The sequence below is a fragment of the Zingiber officinale genome, chromosome 5A, assembly GCF_018446385.1.
Source record: "Zingiber officinale cultivar Zhangliang chromosome 5A, Zo_v1.1, whole genome shotgun sequence".
NCBI lineage: Eukaryota > Viridiplantae > Streptophyta > Magnoliopsida > Zingiberales > Zingiberaceae > Zingiber > Zingiber officinale.
Window position 1 is genome coordinate 134,170,667 of NC_055994.1, and position 6,121 is coordinate 134,176,787.

General features: G+C 38.9%; 1 long non-coding RNA gene across 1 annotated transcript; it reads left to right on the forward strand.

Annotated features, from left to right (window-relative positions):
• Positions 1 to 4,815: 4,815 nt before the first annotated feature.
• LOC121983272 lies at positions 4,816 to 5,892 on the forward strand. Its single transcript, XR_006112444.1, has 3 exons — positions 4,816 to 5,389; positions 5,457 to 5,588; positions 5,829 to 5,892. It is a non-coding gene; the product is annotated as an uncharacterized LOC121983272 (long non-coding RNA).
• Positions 5,893 to 6,121: the final 229 nt, after the last annotated feature.

Sequence of the window (6,121 nt, forward strand, 5' to 3'; positions counted from 1 at the left end):
ATTTGTTTGACGTTTCTTTTATTTTTCGTCGCGAAGCTTCGCGGCCGAGAGAACAGCTTCGCGGCGAGGACGACGTGCCCTAGCTTCTTTCCTTAGGTTTGTCGAAGAGAGTTGTGCGCGACGTTCTGTGAAAAAGCAAAGCCAAGTAAAAGTCAAATAAAAGAAACATCAAACAAATAAAAGAAACAAATAAAGCCACGTAATGGCTAAGGAAAAGCGGGAAATAAGCCAAGTCGACGTGGCTTATTTCCTGCTTTTCCTTAGCCATTACGTGGCTTTATTTGTTTCTTTTATTTGTTTGATGTTTCTTTTATTTGACTTTTACTTGGCTTTGCTTTTTCACAGAACGTCGCGCACAACTCTCTTCGACAAACCAAAGGAAAGAAGCTAGGGCACGCCGTCCTCGCCACGAAGCTTCGCAACGGCCTCTTCCCTCGACGCTTGCCGCATCCTCTCACAGCGAAGCTTTCCCTTCCTGTGCGGTGTCCTCTTCCCTCGACGGGGAAGCTTCACAGCGAAGCTAGGGTAGCGAGGCGACTCTCTCTAAGCTCAGCAAACTCTGGGCCGCGAAGCTTTGCGACGCTCTCTGTGCTCAGCAACTCTCACAGCGACGAAGCAGATCGAGCTCTCTTCGCCCAACCAAAGGGACGAAGAGCTAGGGCACGCCGGCCTCGCCGATGCGGAGCTAGGGCACGAAGCTAGGGCGATCTCTGTCGACAAACCTCCGACGCGAAGCTAGGGCACGAAACTTCCAGATCGAGCTCGTCACCGCCTCGCGCATACGAGGACACCTCTATGTAAGGCTAAATGATCTTTGTGGTCAGTTTGTTATCTCGAAAGCTTTATTTGTTTAAAAAATCTTCTAACTTGATGATAGATTGAGAAAGGTAGGTTGTTGTCCCATACATCTTGTCTTGTTTTTTCTTGGAGTACCTTTGCCTTTTATTTGTTGCAGCTATAATAACCACTAGTATTTCCAAGAAAATCAACATGGATCTTTGTATATAATTACATTTTTCTAATGGCACTAGTATTTTTGTTGCGTATATTTTAACCATTAATAATTTGGTCACAATATACTGATTTAATTTGATTAGTTAAAACATACAATACAATGGTCACATGTTAGAGATCTAATATTTATAGTTTATTTACATGAACAAATTATAACATCTTTATTAATTTATTTTTATCTTCCAAAAATGAAGTGTTATAAATATGGTTCCTTAGTCAAATGAAGTGTTATGAATAAAATTTAGTTAATAATAGCGAAATGTTAAATTGAAAATTTATGTTTTGTCTATCGGTTGCATCAATATTATACCAATCAGTTATACAATGGTATTTCTCTACCGTTGACATGTCTTATTTGGATTTCAATATTTTTTCTTTGATAACTTATATTCTTTTGGTTCTAGATTTTACAATAAACTTGCAAAACTTCGACTATTTATATCCAATCCATGGTAATCATTTCATTTAAGTTCTAATATATTGTCTTTATAAGATTCTAAATGTTGTTTTAAATGTAGGGAAAAACATATGTTGTTTTTGTTGGACGTGAACCGGAAATTTATGAAACATGGGCAGAAGCTTCTGATCAAGTTATTCGCTTTAAGGGCGCTATACACAAATCTTTCAAAAGTAGAGAGGAGGCAAAAAAAAACTTTTGAGGCATACGTAGATAAAAAATCTGCACAAACTTCCTTTGCACCAAGTCGAAATGAAATATCATGTGCAACTTCAAGTTCAAGTTGAAGTTCAAGTTCAAATTTAAAGAGAAAACTTTCAAAAAGTGAAAAAATTATTAAGTTGAAAGATGCATTGAAAGAGCTAGAACATCAGTTGGATTCTCTTATGATCAGTGATGATAATGATGATGATTAGGCATGTTGTTTCAAGTCGTTATATGAGTTGAATTTCAAACACTAATTTTATTTTGAGTAGTTGCAAGTGTTGTATTGAAATCAAAATGATACTTTAAGCTAAATTGGTTTCATGATGTGGTTTGTTGCTATGGTAGAGTTGCTATGCACCTTGAGAATTAATGATTTGCATCAAAATATTGTTAATGCTAATAGTTTTAGCATACTGTATGTTTGCTTGATGGTTATAATCGTCTCTTGCAATTGAAAATGTTATCTGGAAATATTATCTGGATTGCAATTGGAAATGTTATCTGGAAATAGTTTTAGCCATCGCAGCTTTTATTTACTTCAGATTGTGGCCTGGTATCATTCATATTAATGCAACTAACGACATGGTTTTCTTTACCATGGTATGTTGCTTTACCATGGTTTTCAAAGAACCCGTACAAGAACCAGCCTTAGAGACCACACTGGGCATCGAGTTTGAACGAGAGTCAAGGAGCAATTTTATGAAAAAAGGAATTAGTTTAAATGGTCGAGGATTATGTGAACCGAAGAAAGTTATAAGGGAGCCACTTTTTACAGAGGAACGACTGTAGGCTGTTAGCGCCGTGCAACAAAATTACACCACGGAGAAGTAGAAATCTCTGCCCTCTGAAACTGCAGATGAGATTGACTGGTTGACAAGCCTTTAATTTTTCATTCTTGTTTTCCTTTTCGGTATATATCTCCTGGAATTGTTCTGCGAGAAGTTTTCATCTTAGTTTTTGATAAAGCAGCATCTTTGTTATTGTTTATGTGGATTAGTTGGATAGCTGCCATTCTAACTCATGATAAGTTCAAAAATTAGATGATTTGAACTACAGAAATCAATCAGATCTTAAATGTCATTTATTTTCTAGAGTGAACATATTTTTATATATGTCACGTAACATATCCTTGCAACACACATTACATTACATAGAGAAAAACAAACATAGAAATTAAAGAACACACCCAATTAATTATTATAAAGCTTTACGCTACTGCATTGCGTCGATTGTATTCTCATCGCATCATCCCATCTTGCTTTGTTGGTGGTCGCGTCATTCTGACCATTCCACCTGCCTGCTAATTTCTTTCCATGTTAAGATGTCATCCTGCATCCATTAATTATATGTATCAATTAACTCAGCAATTAAACTAACTAACTTAATGGGTTGCTCATAATTAATAAATAATAAGGTTACCGATGGTCATGTCGAAGCCACGGGCCGCATGCCTTGAGCTCTCGGTATTCCTGTCACAAGGTGCAGGATTCTCACTAGAAATGAACGCAGCAGTCGCAACACGATGACTCCGGCAAATTGTACTGCTCCCTCAGCTTTGATCAGTAAAAGCACGAGTATATCCACTGGCACCCGGTCACTGCCGCAATCAGAGTGTACAGTGCCCCGCTAGCTCCACATGCTGCACCAATCGTATTCATTTCATCATTGCTATCACCATTGCCATTCTAACTAGCCTACAGATTGTGGCCTGCTTCAGAACCTCTGGACTTTGATCTACATCATTTGTTTTGAACTTGGACAAAGACCTCTTATGAGCTGAAGAAGAGAATGAGAGAAAAATGATTATGTGATTTAGCATGTTCTGATTCTAATGATTTGCTAGACATGATGGTGCTAACTCGAATACGGCATCCCCAAATTGGATCAACCTTTCAAATGGACAAATAAGAAAATTAAGAACATAACATAATATATTTTACCGTTCATCGTAGAAATCAAGAAGCATTAAACCTGCTGAATGTCATTCCAAGAATTCACATTTTGCTTTTCTATGTTCTGTAATTGTGTGCATTGTTCATCCAAATCTTGTGAAAACCGGCTTGCTTGCTCAGATGACATCTGTATAATAAATTGTTTAGCTCATAACCTACTAGAACAAAGCTTTAGATAGGAATAGCTAAAATAGAATGATAAAAGATAAGTTGCCACCTTATACTAAACGCCAATTATAGAAAAATGAAGCAAATGAAAATCAGCACACTTGAAGAAACGGGGAAGACAGAGAAATGAAAATCAGCATCCAGCAAAGACATCATAATCAAGCAAATGAAGCATAAAAGAAATTTGAATTACCTTAAGAGGTGGGCTGAGACATTTAAGGTGATAAGTTTGAGGGCAACTATCACAACAAAGCAAATTGCCTCCTAGATCGCACACAGCGCATTCATAGTAATGCTACAAGAATACAGAGAAAAAGGAAAAGAAGTGTGAAAATGATGAAAGCATTGGACAAGTATATAATGATTCTAATGACTTGGATGGCAGTGAGGCGAGGCAAAAATAATTGAACCGTGTCCACTTGGATGGAAATAATAGAAGGAGAGAAAAATGAATTTACCAACATCTTCGATTGACTTGGATGGCAGTGAGGCGAGGGAAAAATTGGCAGCCTTTGGATCACCTTGAATGATAGTGAAGAAGCATAACAAAGCAACAGATATGCTTCGAGACATGGACAAAGCAGAGACCAACAAAAGTATGCATTTGGAAGAGAAAATGAATCATACCTGCCAGCACAACATTGTCATTGTTAATCAGTGACAAATTCAGCTACTATAGATCTCAAAAACTTTTAATCAATGTAATTCATACCTGCCAGCACAGCAGTCTGCACAGAGCATTTTCTAAGTCCCTCAGGGTACAGATAGAGTTACCTTTTGCTATTAATCTACTAGTCTCAAAATAAATTTGTAAAATACCGAAAATAGGCGAATATTAATAAAAGAATTTTCTGGAATTTTTGGAAATTTTTCGGGAATTTTTCGGAGCTCGTATGGACGAGTTAACGGGGATAAAAATAGGGCCCGGGAAAAGCCTATTTGGATTACCCTGTTTTAGCGAGGAAATGTTTATTTATTTTTCCTTTTTCTTATTCTTCTCCTCCCGTTACTGTGCCGTGTCCCTTTCTTTTTCCCCGCGCGCTCGACGCCGCCCATTCTTCGCAGTCCGATGGTTTCATCTTCACAAAACCGTCGGCGCAGGTTCTTCCTATTTCTTCTCACCAATCTCTTCCTTTTCCCTACCCAAGCCCTAAACTCTCCACGCCAGCGCCGACGACCTCTTTCTCCTGTGCCCTAAAATCCTGTCGCTGATTTTTTTCCCCTTCCTTCGCATCGTTGTGCCCTAGATCTACAGCGACGCCGGCCACCTTCTCCTTCTTCCGACATCTGAGCCCTAGCACCGCCGCCGACACCTGAGCACGAGCCGACGACAGTGCCGATCTTTCTATTTCCCTTGATGCTCACCATCGCTGTGCCTTAGCACAGTCACTGATTTTGTCTCCTTCCCTCCAGTGGTCGATAATTGGGAGGTAGGTACGTTGCCTTGTGATTCAGGTGATATATTGGTTTTTCTTTGTGTAATCTTCTTCCGGTGATGGACTATGAGGGGATGTGTCGGATCAATTTCTTGTTGTATTCCCTGATCAGTTCTTGTTCTTCTTCCTTGTTGCTGACCAAGGCCCCTGTTGAGGTAAGATTAGGTTATTGTCGTTGCATTTGTGATCTCCATCTTGATTTCACATTGAATTGAACCGTAGGGAAGGATTGCAGCAGGGTGTTATGTACTGTGCATCAATAATCAGGGGGTGGTGAGGGAGAGGAAAGCTCTGCCGTGAAGTACTCCAATAGCAAACCCCGAGTTCCAACACAAAGCACGGCTGCGAATTGAGGTAAGGGGTAGAAATTTTGATATATGTGTTGAATTGGGGCTAAATCGGGTGAGAGGTTATGATTGATTATTCTAATTGCAAGCCCTAATTCAAATGTATTAGTTAGAATCGATTGAGTAGTTAGATGATCCAATTAGGGTTTATAATTGGATCTGGATTTATGTTAGCTTCTCTAGGATTTGATTTGGCTAATTAATTTATACGTAATTAGCTAAATCTATATATATCATGTTGTTACAGGACTGTGATTCGAGACGGACATCTCGACATCGGAATTAGTTCGATTCGATCTACATTGGAGGCGGGTACCTCTTGACTTATCTTTATGATATTGTCTATTGGATATGCATAGTATTTTATAGCTGCAAGCAATGATCATGTTTGCCTTGGTATGTCACGGTTTGATACCCATAGCATGATCTGTTGGCCGTTTGTTATGTATCCATGTTTACGTTTCAGGATTATTGCCATGAGTACCTTGGTTCCTAGAGTAAGTGGCATACCATTCCTACTGAGGTTCGGACTAGGTTCTG